The sequence below is a fragment of the Rana temporaria genome, chromosome 4 (assembly GCF_905171775.1).
Source record: "Rana temporaria chromosome 4, aRanTem1.1, whole genome shotgun sequence".
Taxonomy (NCBI): Eukaryota; Metazoa; Chordata; class Amphibia; order Anura; family Ranidae; genus Rana; species Rana temporaria.
In genome coordinates, this window is record NC_053492.1 from 103,632,344 (window position 1) to 103,651,344 (window position 19,001).

At 46.7% G+C, this 19,001-nt stretch overlaps 1 protein-coding gene across 1 annotated transcript in view; it reads left to right on the forward strand.

The window, feature by feature from the left end:
- The first annotated feature begins 750 nt into the window (after positions 1-750).
- PPP2R3A (protein phosphatase 2 regulatory subunit B''alpha) overlaps positions 751-19,001 on the forward strand; it is a 337,220-nt gene continuing 318,969 nt past the window's right edge. Inside the window, exon 1 of the mRNA XM_040348693.1 lies at positions 751-814. The gene's annotated coding sequence lies outside the window, so the exon portion shown is untranslated. The remainder of the gene's footprint in view (positions 815-19,001) is intronic.

Consider the following 19,001-nt stretch of genomic DNA (forward strand, 5'->3'; position numbering starts at 1 on the left):
TCAATGCCCATCAGGGCATCCTCATCAGCGCACATCAGTGCCCATCAGTGCAGCTTCATCAGCACACACCAGTGCAGCCTATCTGTGCCCATCAATGATGGAGAAAAATTACTTGTTTGCAAAATTTTATAACACACAAATGTTCACCTTTTTTTCATTTGTTTAACAAAAAATAAAAACCCCAATGGTGATTAAATACCACCAAAAGAAAGCTCTATTTGTGTGAAACAAATGATGAGAATTTCATATGTGTACAGTGTTGCATGACCGCGCAATTGTCATTCAATGTGTGACAGCGGTAAAAGCTGAAAATTGGTCTGGGTAGGAAGGGGGTGAAAGTGCCCAGTTTCTAGTGCCAATGAAGCAGAGCAGATATAATAATGTAGCAGTCAGAACTCCGGATGGAGATGCATCCACCTGTATGGTCCATGCCACAGGCAGCATACCCAGCAGCCCTCTATCGCAGGACAGCGCGTGAACGGTTAACACTCCCAATCCAAAGAAAGGGGGGCGGCGCCCTGTGAAAAAGCGCACGACCTCTCATACTTGGGCTCCGTCCGGCTATTGGCTAGTTGCCCGAGTTTTCGCCCCTCCCTCGGGGATCTCATTGGCCGAGAATGTGGATGCCTGTACGCCTTCTCCGAACAACACATACACACACACCCTGCACATGGGAAGGGGGCGTGGTGGAGGAGAACTTGTCACCACGTGACGACAGCTGGCAGGGAAGCCGGGGAGGCGAGAAGAGCAGAGGATTGGGGAGCGGAGCGGAGGGAGGACGTGCGGGGACACGGGGGAGGTGAGCGCCGAGCAGGTAAGGAGGAGGGGTCATTACTGGGCTCCTATCGCGTGACTGCACCGGGGTGGGTGTCTGTGGGGGGTGCACTGGTTGTGTGTGGATGAAGTTTGCATCCTGTCACCTGCATGAACGAGGCGCCACACATCTGCTATCATTGTCCTGTGACATCCCCAGACACTGTCCAGTGCTCGGTATACAATCATCTCTGGATAGAGCGGTGTGAGGAGGAGTACTTACCTGTACAGTGGGTGCACTTCATCACCTGAGGGCAGAGGAGTGTACAGCACAGTGACAGCGGGCTGATCACAGCCAATGAGAGGATGATCACTACAACCAACCAACCAACCAACCAACCACCACAACCAATGAGGGGCTGATCTCCTCCCCCACCAATGAGGGGCTGATCACAGCCAATGAGAGGATGATCACTACAACCAACCAACACAACCAATGAGGGGGCTAATATCCTCCCCCCCACCACCAATGAAGGGCTGATCCCCCCCCCACCAATGAGGGGCTGATCCCCCCCCCCCACCACCAATGAGGGGCTGATCTCCCCCCCCCCCCCCACCACCAATGAGGGGCTGATCTCCCCCCCCCCACCACCAATGAGGGGCTGATCTCCCCCCCCCACCACCAATGAGGGGCTGATCTCCCCCCCCACCACCAATGAGGGGCTGATCCCCCCCCCCACCACTGAGGGGCTGATCTCCTCCTCCTCCCCCCACCAATGAGGGGCTGATCTCCTCCCCCCCACCACCAATGAGGGGCTGATCTCCTCCCCCTCCCACAAATGAGGGGCTGATCTCCTCCTCCCCCCCCACCAATGAGGGGCTGATCTCCTCCTCCTCCTCCCCACCAATGAGGGGCTGATCTCCTCCCCCCCACCAATGAGGGGCTGATCTCCTCCCCCCCCCCACCAATGAGGGGCTGAACTTCCCCCCCCACCAATGAGGGGCTGATCTCCCCCCCCCCACCAATGAGGGGCTGAACTTCCCCCCCACCAATGAGGGGCTGATCTCCCCCCCCCACCAATGAGGGGCTGATCCCCCCCCCCCACCAAGGGGCTGATCTCCTCCCCCCCCACCAATGAGGGGCTGATCTCCTCCTCCCCCCCCCACCACCAATGAGGGGCTGATCTCCTCCCCCCCCACCAATGAGGGGCTGATCTCCCCCCCCACCAATGAGGGGCTGATCTCCTCCTCCCCCTCCCACAAATGAGGGGCTGATCTCCTCCTCCCCCTCCCACAAATGAGGGGCTGATCTCCTCCCCCCCACCAATGAGGGGCTGATCTCCTCCCCCCCCCCAACCAATGAGGGGCTGAACTTAACCCCAACCAATGAGGGGCTGATCTCCCCCCCACCCACCAATGAGGGGCTGATCTCCCCCCCCCCACCAATGAGGGGCTGATCTCCTCCCCCCCCCCCCCACCAATGAGGGGCTGATCTCCCCCCCCGCACCAATGAGGGGCTGATCTCTCCCCCCCCCACCAATGAGGGGCTGATCTCCCCCCCCCCACCAATGAGGGGCTGATCTCTCCCCCCCCCACCAATGAGGGGCTGATCTCCCCCCCCCCGCACCAATGAGGGGCTGATCTCCCCCCCCCCCGCACCAATGAGGGGCTGATCTCCCCCCCCCCCCCCCACCAAGGGGCTGATCTCCTCCCCCCCCCCACCAATGAGGGGCTGATCTCCCCCCCCCCCACCAATGAGGGGCTGATCTCCCCCCCCCCGCACCAATGAGGGGCTGATCAACCCCTTTAATATAATGCAGTGTTATTACATTTTGATCCTGGCAGTGGATTATGTTCAGCAGTGGCATAGTGCTGTTGTGTCAATTTAAGGTCCCCTAGTCTTCAAACAATTTAAAGCTTACCTCTAGGAAACGCTTGTTCAGCATTTACTGTAACAAAACATTTTTACTAAAAAGGGGGAGGGGGGAATCTAGCTATATGATAAAAACCCTGTCGGTGTTACAGGGATAATTGTTATCTAGCTTGGTCTGCTAGTAAATGTGAATCTAAAAATATATATAAAATCCAGGTATTGATCCCATGCAATACTTATTCCCTCTAGTGGACATTTAGCAATTATTATACAGGATTTATATAGCGCCAACAGTTTGCACTTTACAACATGAGGGCAGACGGTACAGTTACAATACAGGAGGATCCCGAGGACCCTGATCATTGGAGCTTCCAATCATGGAGCAATCTTCTAGCTATCTATACTTGGGCCAAACCTTGGACCTTCGTGTTGAGATTTTCATCCTTTTATCCTTGCCTTCATTGCTGCATTATAGGTACTTCCCTTCTTTAAAGCAGAACTCCATGACTTTTTTTTACTCCCATGCAGAGGGGCTGTGCCCACAATTGCTCGTTTTGTCCAGGGGCGCACTGAAAGACTTTACCCGATCCTCTGGAAAACCATGTCTCCCCCCCCATATCCAGCGGTGGACTGTTCCTGATGTCCTCACGTTCAGAGCTGGTCTATGGACGTGATGACGTCAGGAACAGTCCTTTCACAAGACTGCTAGTGTGCAGGGGGTGGCAGGGATCGGTCTTGTGCTTAGAGGATCGCCAGGTCAGGTAAGTTTATCGCCGCTCTGAAATCCCCCTAGACCAGTGATGGCGAACCTTGGCACCCCAGATGTTTTGGAACTACATTTCCCATGATGCTCAACTACACTGCAGTGTGCATGAGCATCATGGGAAATGTAGTTCAAAAACATCTGGGGTGCCAAGATTCGCCATCACTGCCCTAGACAGAAATGAGCAGATAACCCATACAGTGCAGGCGCAGCCCCATTGCATGGGGAAAATTAAAAATGCTGTTCTTCTTTAACTGCCAAGGAAAATATCTTTATCCAGATGCCACACTTGCAATGCTTATTTATTATTGCAGTATCTTCCAATTCTTTATTTTAAAGTGGAACTAAATGAACAGATTTGACTGTTTTTCCAAAACCTGTTATTTTCAAGGCATGGCATCAATGGTAACTGTCAGTTTCTTGTGCTCTCACCCAAACTGTCAAGCCATCAAATGTGCAGCACCATGGCAACTGCGGATCAAACAGAGGCTAGGAAAGTTCATTTTGTAAAGCAGCAAATGGATATGATTATAGATCTGACTGCAGATGTTTGGTTTAGGCATCGTGCTGCTGAATTTTTCAGTGATCTGGGCGTACACTATTGGAAGGTGCCTAATGTTTGACGGTGGAAGCTCTGGACTAAACGTGGTCATTTTCTGAAATGTACAGCAAGTGCTCTGTTTTTAATGCCAGTGGCCCAGATTCAAGAAGCAATTGCGCCTGTGTAACCATAGGTTTCCCGACGGAGCATGCGCTTTACGATCGGCGCGGGAACGCGCCTAATTTAAATGATTCCCGCCCCCGGCGGGATCATTTACATTGCGCGCACTTAAGCCGGGCAATTTACGGAGCTACTGCTCCATGAATCGAGGGCAGCGGCGCAAATTTGCGGGGGCGCAGGGCAAAATCGTTGCCCTGTGCCTCCGCAAAAAAAGAGCAAATCTCTTTGAATCTGGGCCAGTGTGTGTATATAGGTTCTTCGAAAACCTTTTATTTGAGCGTTTCTTGAAGCCAGCAAATGATTGGGGGGCTGACCCCTGTGTTGGGCACTTTAGTTTTCCTAGTATAGTGAGTGTGTTATTTTAAACCCTCCCCTGCTTACAGTATAATATTTAATGACTTCTCTGTGTTTTTTAAATAAAAGCCAAGACTTTGGTTTGGGCAGAAGTTGAGTAAAGTAGGGATTTTTAGTTGAGATGTTGGCGACTTGGCATGTACTGGTTGACAGATTCTGGTAAAATTCAAGGGCCAGTCCAATCCTGGAGTCCAATTGTCTAAGGCAGTGTTCCCCATACTTCCCCCTTTTTATTTTTTTTTTTTTATTTTTTGTGAAACCCTTTGTGGAGAATTATAATTCTTTAAGCACCCCATTCTAAAAAACGAATAGTTTTACGTATTGCAACAACATCCACACACTTGGGCCACCCAACATTAGAGGTGATTTATTTCCCCACCTTTGCAAACTGATACTCAAGCCTCGTACACGCGACCGGTTTTCCCGTCAGGAGAGCATTTGGCCGGGAATCTCGGCCGTGTGTATGCTCCCTAACAGTTTTCCTGTCAGGAAAACAGCCAGGAATCCCAACGGGAAAATAGAGAAAAGAGCGAGATGGGGTTCACCGCTCCAAGGAAGTCCCGAGTGCAATCGTGGATAGGTCCAGGTGAATATGGGTGCTGGCAAATGCACTAGGCAATGAAAAGTGGCAAAAGACGGATGGACGGCCACACACCAAAGAACTCTTGAGTTGTCTATTGAAGAAACATAGGCAGACACCACAAATACACAGCAAGAATCATATACAGCCAATGCGTTTCACACTTGGTCAGTGCTTATTCATGGCCAAATGGAACCTGCTCTCTATTTTCTCAGCGGCCGTCTGTATGTTTACCTGTCCGACGGTAAACTTGCGCATTCTCGACAAGCCTTCACATGCGCGGTAGTATACAAGGCATAGTGTGGGGTGTAGCAAGATGGCGGCGACGGCATCGAATGTGACGAGCACCGGCTCGTCGTAGTCGATGACGTCACCCCGTTCTTGCCATTCAAAAGAACGGCGGTTCTTTTGAATGGCCGTCTGTATGCACATCTTTGCAAGAAAAACTTGCCAGGAATCCTGTCAGGAAAACCAACGTTTTTTTTTCCCGGCTGTGTGTACAGGGCTTCAGTAGTAGTTCTCTTTTCCCTCAGTTTCTCTTCTTCCTGCTAATGCGACCTCAGTGCTGACGGATGGGGGCAAGGGAGGGGTAAACAAGGCTGCTGTACAGCAGAGGTCTCCAAACTGTGGCCCATGGGCTGGATGTGGCCATTATCTGGGCCCCTGGGGCACTATCCCTTCCACTTACAGTACAGACCAAAAGTTTGGAAACACCTTCTCATTCAAAGAGTTTTCTTTATTTTCATGACTATGAAAATTGTAGATTCACACTGAAGGCATCACAACTATGAATTAACACATGTGGAATTATACATAACAAAAAAGTGTGAAACAACTGAAAATATATTTCATATTCTAGGTTCTTCAAAGTAGCCACCTTTTGCAGCAGACACATCTCTAGAACTGGTAAGAGGAGACTGTGTGAATAAGGCCTTCATGGTAGAATATCTGCTAGGAAACCACTGCTAAAGAAAGGAAACAAGCAGAGACTTGTTTGGAATAAAGAAGACAAGGAATGGACATTAGACCAGTGGAAATCTGTGCTTTGGTCTGATGAGTCCAAACTTGAGATCTTTGGTTCCAACCCCCGTGTCTTTGTGCGACGCAGAAAAGGTGAACGGATGGACTCTACATTCCTGGTTCCCACCGTGAAGCATGGAGGAGGAGGAGGTGTGATGGTGTGGGGGTGCTTTGCTGGTGACACTGTTGGGGATTTATTCAAAATTGAAGGCATACTAAACCAGCATGGCTACCACAGCATCTTGCAGCGGCATGCTATTCCATCCGGTTTGCGTTTAGTTGGACCATCATTTATTTTTCAACAGGACAATGACCCCAAACACACCTCCAGGCTGTGTAAGGGCTATTTGACCAAGAAGGAGAGTGATGGGGTGCTGCGCCAGGTGACTACCTCTTGAAGCTCATCAAGAGAATGCCAAGAGTGTGCCAAGCACTAATCAAAGCAAAAGGTGGCTACTTTGAAGAACCTAAAATATGAAATATATTTTCAGTTGTTTCACACTTTTTTGTTATGTATAATTCCACATGTGTTAATTCATAGTTTTGATGCCTTCAGTGTGAATGTACAATTTTCATAGTCATAAAAATTAAGAAAACTCTTTGAATGAGAAGGTGTGTCCAAACTTTTGGTCTGTACTGTATATATTATAGGTACTTGCTACTTATGATATGAGGCATCATTCCTTCCACTGACACCAATGATGGAGCACTAATCTTGCCAATGATGTAATTTTTAGTACTCACATTGACCTACCAAGCCCATGGCATTGTTTACTCCCACTGATGCCAGGGCATTTTCTACTCTCAGTGGCTACAGTCAGGTCCTGCTAAAGTTTGAAGAGTAGAAAACTTCCTTTGTTTCGAAAGTTTGGATACACCTGCTGTAGAGGAACCTGACCTTATCAATCACGGATGTCATTGGTTGTCAGGATTGCGAATGGCCGACTTGAACAGTGCCCAGGGTGCCAATGCTGCACTATAAAAACAATTTGTAGCAAATATTTTGAAATTTTTCCAAGAATCCAGAAGGCACCCTGGTTGAAAAAGGCTGGTCTAAGGTAGCCATTCTCAACCAGTATTCTGTGGAACCCTAGGGTCTCTCCAGATGTTGCTAGGGCTTTTTTCGAGCTGTGGTTGATTGACCTCCTCCCATTTGATGGTGCCCGCATAATCCTGGGGCAACGCCACTTGGCAATGCCAGCAGAATGACACCAATTACCTTTTTAGTTGTCTGTAAGGGTGGCATTCTTCCTACTGATTACCATTCTAAGAGGCATTTTTGCCACAAACCTTTGATAAATTTATTAAGAGTTCCCTGAAGTGGAAAGGTTGAAAGGCTAATCGAAGGATATAAACAGAAGGGACTTTTGTCAGCAATATCAAAGGTTGAAGAAGTTAAACACTATTTGAGCACATTACTTAACTAGATTCTGGAATAAGTAAATTGGCAGGTATTTGGTGCAAGAATTGTCTAGGTTGGATTTTTGAGGCCAACCCATGTTTGCGTTTTTTTTTCCCTCAATGGTTAAATGTTCCCTTCTGCGACTGTTTAATCACATTCTGTGTGATGGTGGCAGTGGTCTAGGTTCATTGTAATGAACCCATTTTGATACTGGTGTGTGTGTGTGTGTGTGTGTGTGTGTGTGTGTGTGTGTGTGTGTGTGTGTGTGTGTGTGTGTGTATGTGTATATATATATATATATATATATATATATATATATATATTACACTTTTATTAAATAAAAAAATTGTTCTCTTTATATACTAACAAATCTAACCTCCTTTGTGTATTGTAACCAAAGCCGTAATTCTCCATGGAGACCAATATTACATGAGGTGATTGTGTGATAATGTTCACAGCTGTTCATTGAATTCTTCTGCAGTGATTTCCAGAGGAAAACCTATTGTTTTGCCTGAGCTTATTCAACATAAATGTTGTTTCCCATAATGCATGAGGGCCGAGAGGAAGCTTGGAGGTCAATAAACTTGCTAATAATTGATTTAATGTGACATGTTTATAAGTGTTTGTAACTTCCTATTGAGTAGTTACAAAGCTCTTCCTCTTACAGTGGAATAAATGCTAAACTAGATATTCAGGAGTAAGGAGCAACAAGATCCAATAAATACTATGTACCAATTTATTGACAAGATCTTTAGCTAATATACTCCAGTTTAGACTATAGAAGTACATACATTTGTTATTCTCATTTTGATTTATCTGTATGAATCCCAATCGCCCAGCTAATTACGTTTTAAAATAGTAACCACAACATACAAAGCCATTCACACCTCTGCCCCGAGCTACATCATCAATCTTGTCTCCAAATATCACTCAAACCGTCCTCTCCGCTCTTCTTAAGACCTCCTACACTCAAGCTCTCTCATCCCCCTCCTCCCATGCTCATCTCCAGGATTTCTCCAGAGCCTCGCCCATCCTCTGGAACTCGCTACCTCAACCTGTCCTGCTATCCCCTACTCTTGCTACCTTCAGGCAATCCCTGAAAACTCATCTCTTCAGGGAAGCCTATCACGTCTCTAACCTTTTTTTACCACTTCCATCCGCTCATTTCACACAGTTGCAACCTTTTGTACCACCTGCCTCACCCTATTGGATTGTAAGCTCTTATGAGCAGGGCCCTCTTAATCCTCTTGTATTATAACTGAAATGTCTCCCTTTTTATATTGTAAAGCGCTGCGTAAACTGTTGACACTATATAAATGCTGAAGAATAATTTATAATAATAATAATATTATTATTATTATTATTATGTGTTAATATCTTTCTGGCTCCCTGCAATTTGCTGACTGTTGAAGGGGCAACCATTGGATGGGACTGCTTTGTGTCTAATCGGATAGTTCATATCCACAATATAAAGAACGTGCCTCAATCCTACTGATACCATACAACTTGTGGCGTCATGCCATGGATTCTCTCAATTTTTTTTGTGGTCTCCAAACAATGGCCTGTGGACCACATGTGGCCTGCTACAAGTTTTTTAACTGGCCTGCAGCTGATGTGCACAGTCACCACTTCTCCCCCAAAGCTAGTGGGGTCAGCAGAACTAGGGGGGTTACTACTGAGCGGGGCGTCAGCAGACCTCTGGGGGTTGCTACTGAGCGGGGCGTCAGCAGAGCTAGGGGGGTTGCTTCTGAGCGGGAAGTCAGCAGAGCTAGGGGAGTTGCTTCTGAGAGGGGCGTCAGCAGAGCTAGGGGGTTACTACTGAGCGGGGCGTCAGCAGAGCTAGGGGGGTTGCTTCTGAACGGGGCGTCAGCAAAGCTAGGGGGGTTGCTTCTGAACGGGGCGTCAGCAGAGCTAGGGGGGTTGCTACTGAGCGGGGCGTCAGCAGAGCTAGGGGGTTACTACTGAGCGGGGCGTCAGCAGAGCTAGGGGGGTTGCTACTGAGCGGGGCGTCAGCAGAGCTAGGGGGTTACTACTGAGCGGGGCGTCAGCAGAGCTAGGGGGGTTGCTACTGAGCGGGGCGTCAGCAGAGCTAGGGGGGTTGCTTCTGAGCGGGACGTCAGCAGAGCTAGGGGAGTTGCTTCTGAGTGGGGCGTCAGCAGAGCTAGGGGGTTACTACTGAGCGGGGCGTCAGCAGAGCTAGGGGGGGTTGCTTCTGAGTGGGGCGTCAGCAGAGCTAGGGGGTTACTACTGAGCGGGGCGTCAGCAGAGCTAGGGGGGTTGCTTCTGAGCGGGGCGTCAGCAGAGCTAGGGGAGTTGCTTCTGAGTGGGGCGTCAGCAGAGCTAGGGGAGTTGCTACTGAGCGGGGCGTCAGCAGAGCTAGGGGGGTTGCTTCTGAGCGGGAAGTCAGCAGAGCTAGGGGAGTTTCTTCTGAGAGGGGCGTCAGCAGAGCTAGGGGGTTACTACTGAGCGGGGCGTCAGCAGAGCTAGGGGGGTTGCTTCTGAACGGGGCGTCAGCAGAGCTAGGGGGGTTGCTTCTGAACGGGGCGTCAGCAGAGCTAGGGGGGTTGCTACTGAGCGGGGCGTCAGCAGAGCTAGGGAGTTACTACTGAGCCGGGGCGTCAGCAGAGCTAGGGGGTTACTACTGAGCGGGGCGTCAGCAGAGCTAGGGGGTTACTACTGAGCGGGGCGTCAGCAGAGCTAGGGGGTTACTACTGAGCGGGGAGTCAGCAGAGCTAGGGGGGTTGCTACTGAGCGGGGCGTCAGCAGAGCTAGGGGGGTTGCTTCTGAGCGGGACGTCAGCAGAGCTAGGGGAGTTGCTTCTGAGTGGGGCGTCAGCAGAGCTAGGGGGTTACTACTGAGCGGGGCGTCAGCAGAGCTAGGGGGGTTGCTTCTGAGCGGGACGTCAGCAGAGCTAGGGGAGTTGCTTCTGAGTGGGGCGTCAGCAGAGCTAGGGGAGTTGCTTCTGAGCGGGGCGTCAGCAGAGCTAGGGGGGTTGCTTCTGAGCGGGACGTCAGCAGAGCTAGGGGAGTTGCTTCTGAGTGGGGCGTCAGCAGAGCTAGGGGAGTTGCTTCTGAGCGGGGCGTCAGCAGAGCTAGGGGGGTTGCTTCTGAGCGGGACGTCAGCAGAGCTAGGGGGTTACTACTGAGCGGGGCGTCAGCAGAGCTAGGGGGTTACTACTGAGCGGGGCGTCAGCAGAGCTAGGGGGTTACTACTGAGCGGGGCGTCAGCAGAGCTAGGGGGTTACTACTGAGCGGGGCGTCAGCAGAGCTAGGGGGGTTGCTTCTGAGCGGGACGTCAGCAGAGCTAGGGGAGTTGCTTCTGAGTGGGGCGTCAGCAGAGCTAGGGGGTTACTACTGAGCGGGGCGTCAGCAGAGCTAGGGGGTTACTACTGAGCGGGGGATCTGCTCCCTTTAAAACAAATTGAAAATCAACACACACGCACAGTATTTGCCAGGCTTTAGTAAAGCTTCAAAAAAGCGTCGCTGAGGCATTAAAACCCATCAAAAAAGCATGTTGAAGCGTTAGGCGCTTTAATGTGTATTAAAGTCGATGTAAATGAGCCCTAACTGATGTAAGGGAGGGACTGTGGTGGGGTTGCGCACGCACTAATCTAAATGGGGATCTGATGGGAGGCACTGATGTAAATGGGGCTCTGATGGGGACAGGGATACTGATGTAAGGTGGGACTTTGCTTTGTGTTACTAAAGTTTTCTCTTTTGTTCGGAATCTTATGCTGATGACAAATCGGATCCACATAAAACATTAATTTATAAACCTGACTTTTGTATCAGCCCGCAAATATTATTATTATTTATTTATTTTTTACAATGTGGCGCTCGTATTGAAAGGTTTTGGAGACCCCTGGTCGCTCACATAGAGCCCGGTGTGTGAGGATAATACGTATCAGTATTTCTAAATGATTGGTCAGGACCCAAATATCTAGGTCTAGGGATGGAATTTCTGTAATGAGAAAAACTTGTCTGTTCTTAAAAGCCCCACACAAAAATGGAGGATGCATAAAACGCCTACAACACAAATAGATCCGCCTTTCTGATATTAGTATTATGGCAGAGTTTTTAAATACTGAATAGTTGTGCTCTCAGGTATTTTATTTTCTTCGGCTAAAATAGTTTTGATAAACTGATACGGCCTCCCTTTTCTAAACTGTGTTTTGGCAGCTCTGTCCTTGTTATCTGTGTTGTACTGTGTGGGAGGCCAAAGGATAAAAGGTTTTGGAATGGGGAAGGGGCCAAGTACAGAGCTGTCTTTGTAAATAGGGATCATCGGACGCCTTAAAGCGGCACTCACGTCTTTTATTCATTGCTGTGTAGGTGGTCCCTGAGAATTTCACATACCAAGAGCCTCAGATCATCCTGCATTGGCCAATGTGCATAAACAATCCCTAAGAAATACGGACCCACCTACAAGGTGTTTAGTAACGGATATATCTGTCATCATCATTGCACATGTTTCTATTTCAGTTCTAGCTTTGCTAGCATTTGTGAGATTTTACCCCTTGGTTTTGATGTTCCCAGCCTTAAAGTGGAGCTCCACCCAAAAGAAAGTTCCGCTTTAAGCCCTTTTTTGCCTCGTTTACCATCTAATTTTTCTTTGGGGGCGAGAGAACGGGTACCTAGTTTTGACAGGTACCCGCTCCCTCTTCGTTCCAAATGTAAAGTTCTCCTCTCCCCACCTCCCTCTCTGAGGTCTTCTGGGACACATCACAGGTCCCAGAAGATCGTACACACAACTTCTGTCAAATAGACACGGCCACACATGGATTGGATTGCGATCCATCTATGGTCAGCCTAATGGTTGCTGGGGCTGTAGTGGTGGTTCCACAGTAAATTTCCTGCTGTTCTGCTACTTCCGTGCCATCCTGAGTTGGGAAGTTTACCGGAGGCACAACCAAAGCAGGAACAAAAATTGTCTCTGGACAGCCGCACTCTGAACAAATTGTAGCCTTTTATTAAAAGGACAGCACTACAAGTCACAGCAAAATAAAACCTGACTGCTAACGGAGGATATTCATCTGGGTTCCCACTTGGAGCGGCTACTCCCTTTTCCGGAGGCACAACCAGTCGGTGAAATCTGTGCCTCGCCTTGACTGACAACGTATTACTCCTTGCCTTATGCCTGTTGACTGATTTGGTTTGTCCCCATATCCGCCTGAGCCTCTGCAGTGATCCCTCCTGGGTTGTGACTCGCGACAAAGGAAAGAGGATAGTAGAATCGTGTGACCTAATTGTGGAAGATTAATTTATTCTATGTTATACAAAAAAATTATTGTTTACGCGCCACACTTCTTTTATCCAGGCATCTGAGCCTTGATTTCTACTCCTGAGCTTCACCACCCCCCCCCCCCCCATTTGTTTTTCACCTGGTAATCTGGTCGGTAGCCCTCCACCTGTCTTTGGGTGTCTCCCTCATATGGAGGAGCAACAGAGACTTCTTTGGATAGCAGCATTTTCAGTCTGGAGAAAGGGTAGTGTTATGCCGCGTACATACAGTCGGAATTTCCGATGTAAAAAGTCTGATGGGAGCTTTTCATCGGATATTTCGACCGTGTATATGCCCCATCTGACTTTTTCCCGATGGACTTTTGATAGAGAGCAGGTTCTCTGTTGGGATTTTTTTTTCCGTTTAAAAAAAAAAAAAAAAAAATCCTATCAGAAGATCCGTTCGTCTGTATGGAATTCCGATGGGGAAAAAAAACATGCGTGTTTGGAAACCATTCGACGCATGCTCGGAAGCATTGAACTTATTTTTCTCGCCTCGCCGTAAGGGTTGTATGTCACCGCGTTCTTAACGCTCAGAACTTTTGTGTGACCGTGTGTATGCAAGCCAAGCTTGAGCGGAATTCTGTCTGTCTTGACGGAAATTCCACTCGTGTGTACAGGACATTAGATGTGCTACCAGATTTAGATGTAATTGGCCAACAAATTAAAGCCAAACTCTAGCTAAATACATTTATAGCAACTATCTTTTTTTTCCTCGTGAATGAATGAATGAATGACTTGTATAGCGCTACACGTGCGAACTGAGTCGCCTCTAGGCGCTTTTTGCAGCCAGTGTCTTCCTGGCTGGTGCGGTCATTTACCCCGTAGGATCTTCACAAGCTTGGGACACACAGTCGTACACACATATATACTAGGCCAATTTGGCCAGGATCCAATTAACCTACCAGCATGTCTTTGGAGTGTGGGAGGAAACTCCAAGCAGATGGTGTCGTGGTCGGGATCCGAACCAGTGACCCTTTTGCTGCTAGGTGAAAGTGCTAACCGCTACACCACTGTGCTGCCTCTTGTATATAAATAAGACCCCCTTGCAATGGATGCATAGATACTGCATGGTGTATAAGCTCCCACTGTCGGGATATTTTTCTGCATTGTCTGATGCAAGATTTGCTTAATAGGAAAGAAAGTAAAGTGTATTATTTTTTTTATTTTTTTTTAACAAGGGTCCCTCCACATATATATATATTATGCTTAAAATTAATGGACTTCGTTAATGCAACTTACGTTAAAGCAGAACTTTACCCATAATAACTTGATTAAAAAGTAATGTTCTTTAGCAAGCATTCTTGCTGGAGGCTGCCAGTTTGAAGTCCAGAGCCCCTGAGCAGCAGTAATCTTTAGGCTGCCAGCCTCTACAAATTTGGCACAGTTCCTAAAGAGCAGCAGAGCAGGATGAGGCAGTGTATTGCTGGATTTTACACAGTATAGTCGCTTATTTTTTATGTTTTACATCCAAGGAGCCAGACTGAAGTGATCTAGCAGGACTTGGTGGTTCTAAATGCTCAAGCATGAAGGTTAATCCCCCCCCCCCCCCTCAATACTTACCTGAGCTCCCTTTTGATCCAGCGATGTGCACAAGAGCATCAGCTCTCTGTGGACTCCTTATCCTTCTTGGCTGAGCCATTGGCTCCCGCTGCTGTCAATCACAGCCAGTGAGCCAATGAGGGGGGAGAGGGGGCGGGGTCGTGCTGCAGCATCCTGTTTGAATGGACACGCGGAGCAGCGGCTCAGGAGCGCACCTGCTTGGGTGCCCCCATTGCAAGCTGCTTGCTCTGGGGACACTCCTGCAGGAGGGAGGAACAACGAATGCAGGCGGGAGACCCGTGAGGAGGAGAATCGGGGCTGCTATGTGCAAAACTGCTCTACAGAGCAGGTAAGTATGACATGTTTGTTTATTATTTATTCTGTTTTGCCTCTACTATCACTTTTAATACATTTTATGACTAAACTTCCACTTTAATGCATGACATAATGGGCAGTGACCAGAACAGAAAGGTATAAAGGGGAGCTAATTGCGTAAATTGTATATATTTTTGCATAAGATTTCATATTTACTATTTTTAAACTCGGCAAGTTACGAGCTCCAAGCAAGAGCGACGGCTTTCTCCAGCTCTTTATACAGATGTTATGAGAAATGGACATGAAGAGTAAGATTTTAGGTTTTTCAGCTGTACACAAGATGCATTGAATTGCTGACTTTTCATAAAAGTACGGCATACTTTCATGTCCTCAGTGCTTCTTGTATTAAATGTTTACATGTGTTTTATAGATATTTAAGCATTAAAAAAAGAGAGAACCTTGTCTGAAAGCCATTACGCTCTTATTTTAAAGAGGAATTCTCCCTTTTTCTTTGCAGTATATTGTTTAGTCCCACAACTATTCCTGTACATTAAAACCACTGGATGGGATTGTATACATGCCGTAGCATGAAAACGATCTCCCTGTCTCGTTCATCGGGCAGAGTACGTCTTCACGTGGTACCCATTCAAAACCCCACTTCAGCTCTCAAACAGGGATTCAACAGGTGGCGCTATGTCCCTTGAATGCCTGTCAGTCACTCCCATACTGCTGTCTGAAAAGCAATCCACCACAGGTCACTTTTCCAAGAGTAACAGAGATGTAAACAAACCCTTATGGTCTATATCTGTTGAGGACAAATTGTCTGCGTGTACCAATTTTGTTTCCTATAAATACAGAACACTTGGGTGTATATTTTTATAAAGCAGTGAGGGTGAATTAGAATTACATCGAGCAGACAGGTCAGTTAGTGGTCAGACATTAATGGAGAGTGGAATGGGGATAGATGGGGGGAGGGTTATGGCAGGTGACAAGAAAGTTCCCATGTTGCAAACAGCCATTGGAAATAATAGTGCCATTTGTACTACTATAAATTATATGAAAAACACCAGAGAAAAATGTAACAATACATTTAAGTGTTTGTTCACCAATGCCAGAAGTCTGCCAAGCAAAACAGGTGAGCTGGAAGCTCTGATGCATGAGGAGAGCTATGATGTAATCGGTATTGCTGAAACTTGGCTTCAATCCTCACATGACTGGGCTATTAATATTCCTGGCTATGCTCTCTTTCGGAAAGACAGGGTAAAAAGGAAAGGTGGAGGGGTCTGTCTCTATGTGAGAAGTGACCTCAAAGCAAGCGTGAAAGAGAACCTGGTTGATGGAGCGTGTGATGAGGCTGAAGCATTATGGGTGGAACTGCATACAGATGTGCGTAGTTCAAAATTAATCATTGGAGTTTGTTATAAACCACCCAATGTTAATGAGGAGGTGGAGACTCAGCTCCTTGCACAGATGGAAAGGGCTGCAAGGTCTGGGACGGTGATAATAATGGGGGATTTTAACTACCCAGAAATTGACTGGATTAATGGCACTTCTGGGACAGTTAAAGGACAAAAATTTAAAAACCTATTGCAGGACAATTTTATGGTGCAGTTTATTGAGGCCCCAACTAGGAATGATGCTCTGTTGGACCTGATAATCTCAAACCATGCAGAGCTTATTACTAATGTTCAGATAAAGGAACACCTGGGTAGCAGTGATCATAACATGATTTCATTTAATGTTAACTATAAGCAAGAAATACATACAGGAAATATTAAAACACTAAATTTTAAGAGAGCAAATTTTCCAAGGATGAGGGCTGCTCTCCAGGACTTGGACTGGGAGGGACTATTGGCACATATGAACACAGAACAGAAATGGGAATTCTTCAAAAAGACTGTGTGGAACCTCACTGCAAAGTATGTTCCCATGGGCAATAAGTTTAAAAGGCTAAAAATAAAACCTATGTGGCTCACGGTCAAAGTTAAAAAAGCTATAAACAATAAGAAAGTAGCTTTTAAAAAATATAAAAATGAAGGAACACTAGTGTTGTTTAAATGTTACAAAGAATATAACAGGATATGCAAAAAGGAAATCAAGGATGCAAAAATTCAAAACGAACGACAGATTGCAAAAGATAGTAGGACAAACCCCAAAAAATTCTTTAAATATATTAATAGTAAAAAGGTGAAGTCTGAGCATGTAGGCCCCTTACAAAATAATCTAGAGTGGGTGACTGGGGACAAAGAGAAGGCAGATTTATTAAATGTTTTCTTCAGCTCTGTGTATACAATGGAGCATGGGGGAGCTCATGTCCAAAATGGGGGTGGGAGTGACACAGCCCCAAATCCACAATGGCTCAAAAGTGATATGGTCCAGAAATATTTAGACAGAATAAAGGTGGATAAAGCACCTGGACCTGATGGCATCCACCCACGAATCCTAGGTGAGTTGAGCTCTGTCATTTCAAAGCCACTGTATCTAATATTTAGGGACTCATTAAAGACAGGAATAGTACCACTGGATTGGCGCAGGGCCAATGTGGTGCCCATATTTAAAAAGGGAACAAAGTCTTTACCAAGTAACTATAGACCTGTTAGTTTAACTTCTATAGTTGGGAAGATACTGGAACGTTTAATAAAAGACCACATGGATGAGTTCTTGCTGGAAAAAAACTATTTAAGCAGCAGTCAACATGGATTCATGAAAGACAGAAGTTGTCAGACAAACCTGATTTCCTTTTATGAAGAGGTAAGTAAAACCCTGGACAGAGGCGTGGCTGTGGACGTGATATATTTGGATTTTGCAAAAGCGTTCGATACAGTTCCGCACACACGGCTCATGTGTAAGGTAAGGTCTACAGGATTGGATATATCAGTTTGTAAATGGATAGAAAACTGGCTGAAAGCCAGAATTCAGAGAGTCGTGGTTAATGATTCTTACTCTGAATGGTCCAATGTTATCAGTGGTGTACCCCAAGGTTCAGTGCTGGGACCCTTACTTTTCAATATATTTATAAATGATATTGGGTCTGAGATCAAAAGTAACATTTCTGTCTTTGCAGATGACACCAAGCTATGCAGTGGAATAACGTCCTTACAGGATGTCTCCAATTTACAAGCCGACCTCAATGCTCTGTCTGATTGGGCGACTAAGTGGCAGATGAGGTTTAATGTAGATAAATGTAAAGTTATGCACTTGGGGGCTAAGAATATGCATGCATCATACATACTAGGGGGAGTACAACTGGGGGGGTCTGTAGTGGAGAAAGATCTGGGGGTTTTAGTTGATCATAAGCTCAATAATGGCATGCAATGCCAAGCTGCGGTTTCCAAAGCGAGCAAAGTCCTTTCTTGTATTAAGAGAGGTATGGACTCCAGAGACAGAGATATAATTTTGCCCCTGTACAAATCATTAGTAAGACCTCATCTGGAATATGCAGTTCAGTTTTGGGCACCAGTTCTCAAAAAGGATATAGGAGAACTGGAGAAAGTGCAGAGAAGAGCAACCAAACTGATAAGAGGCATGGAGGAGCTCAGCTATGAGGAAAGATTAGAAGAACTAAATCTATTCACTCTTGAGAAGAGGAGAATTAGGGGGGATATGATCAACATGTACAAATATATAAGAGGTCCATACAGTGAACTTGGTGTTGAGTTATTCACTTTACGGTCATCACTGAGGACAAGGGGGCACTCTTTACGTCTAGAGGAAAAGAGATTTCACCTCCAAATACGGAAAGGTTTTTTCACAGTAAGAGCTGTGAAAATGTGGAACAGACTCCCTCCAGAGGTGGTTCTGGCCAGATCAGTAGATTGCTTTAAGAAAGGTCTGGATTCTTTCCTAAATGTACAGAATATAACTGAGTACTAAGATTTGTAGGTAAAGTTGATCCAGGGTAAATCCGATTGCCTCTCGGGGGATCAGGAAGGAATTTTTTCCCCTGCTGTAGCAAATTGGATCATGCTCCGCTGGGGTTTTTTGCCTTCCTCTGGATCAACTGTGGGTATGAAGTTGGGTGTATAGGATTTTACTGTGTTTTTTTATTTTGTTTTTTGTGGTTGAACTGGATGGACTTGTGTCTTTTTTCAACCTGACTAACTATGTAACTATCCGACGTTCCCCACACTTTCACTGCGGATGAATTGTTCTGATGCGTGGTTTAAATAAGTGATTCTGTACCAGTAAATATTATTTGGGGAGTCCCTCAGTCCTATATCCCTTTTTTTTATAAAAATGCACCTTATTCTCACAATAGAATGTGTTGTAGATTGACAGCCCCCCTTTTCCTCATGGGAGAGCGACGGGGGACAGTGTTAGGTCTCCCCTGTTTTTTTTTTTTCTTGGCTCCCTGTGAGGAAATTAGAACATTTGGCCTTTGGGTGACCTTTCCTGGGCC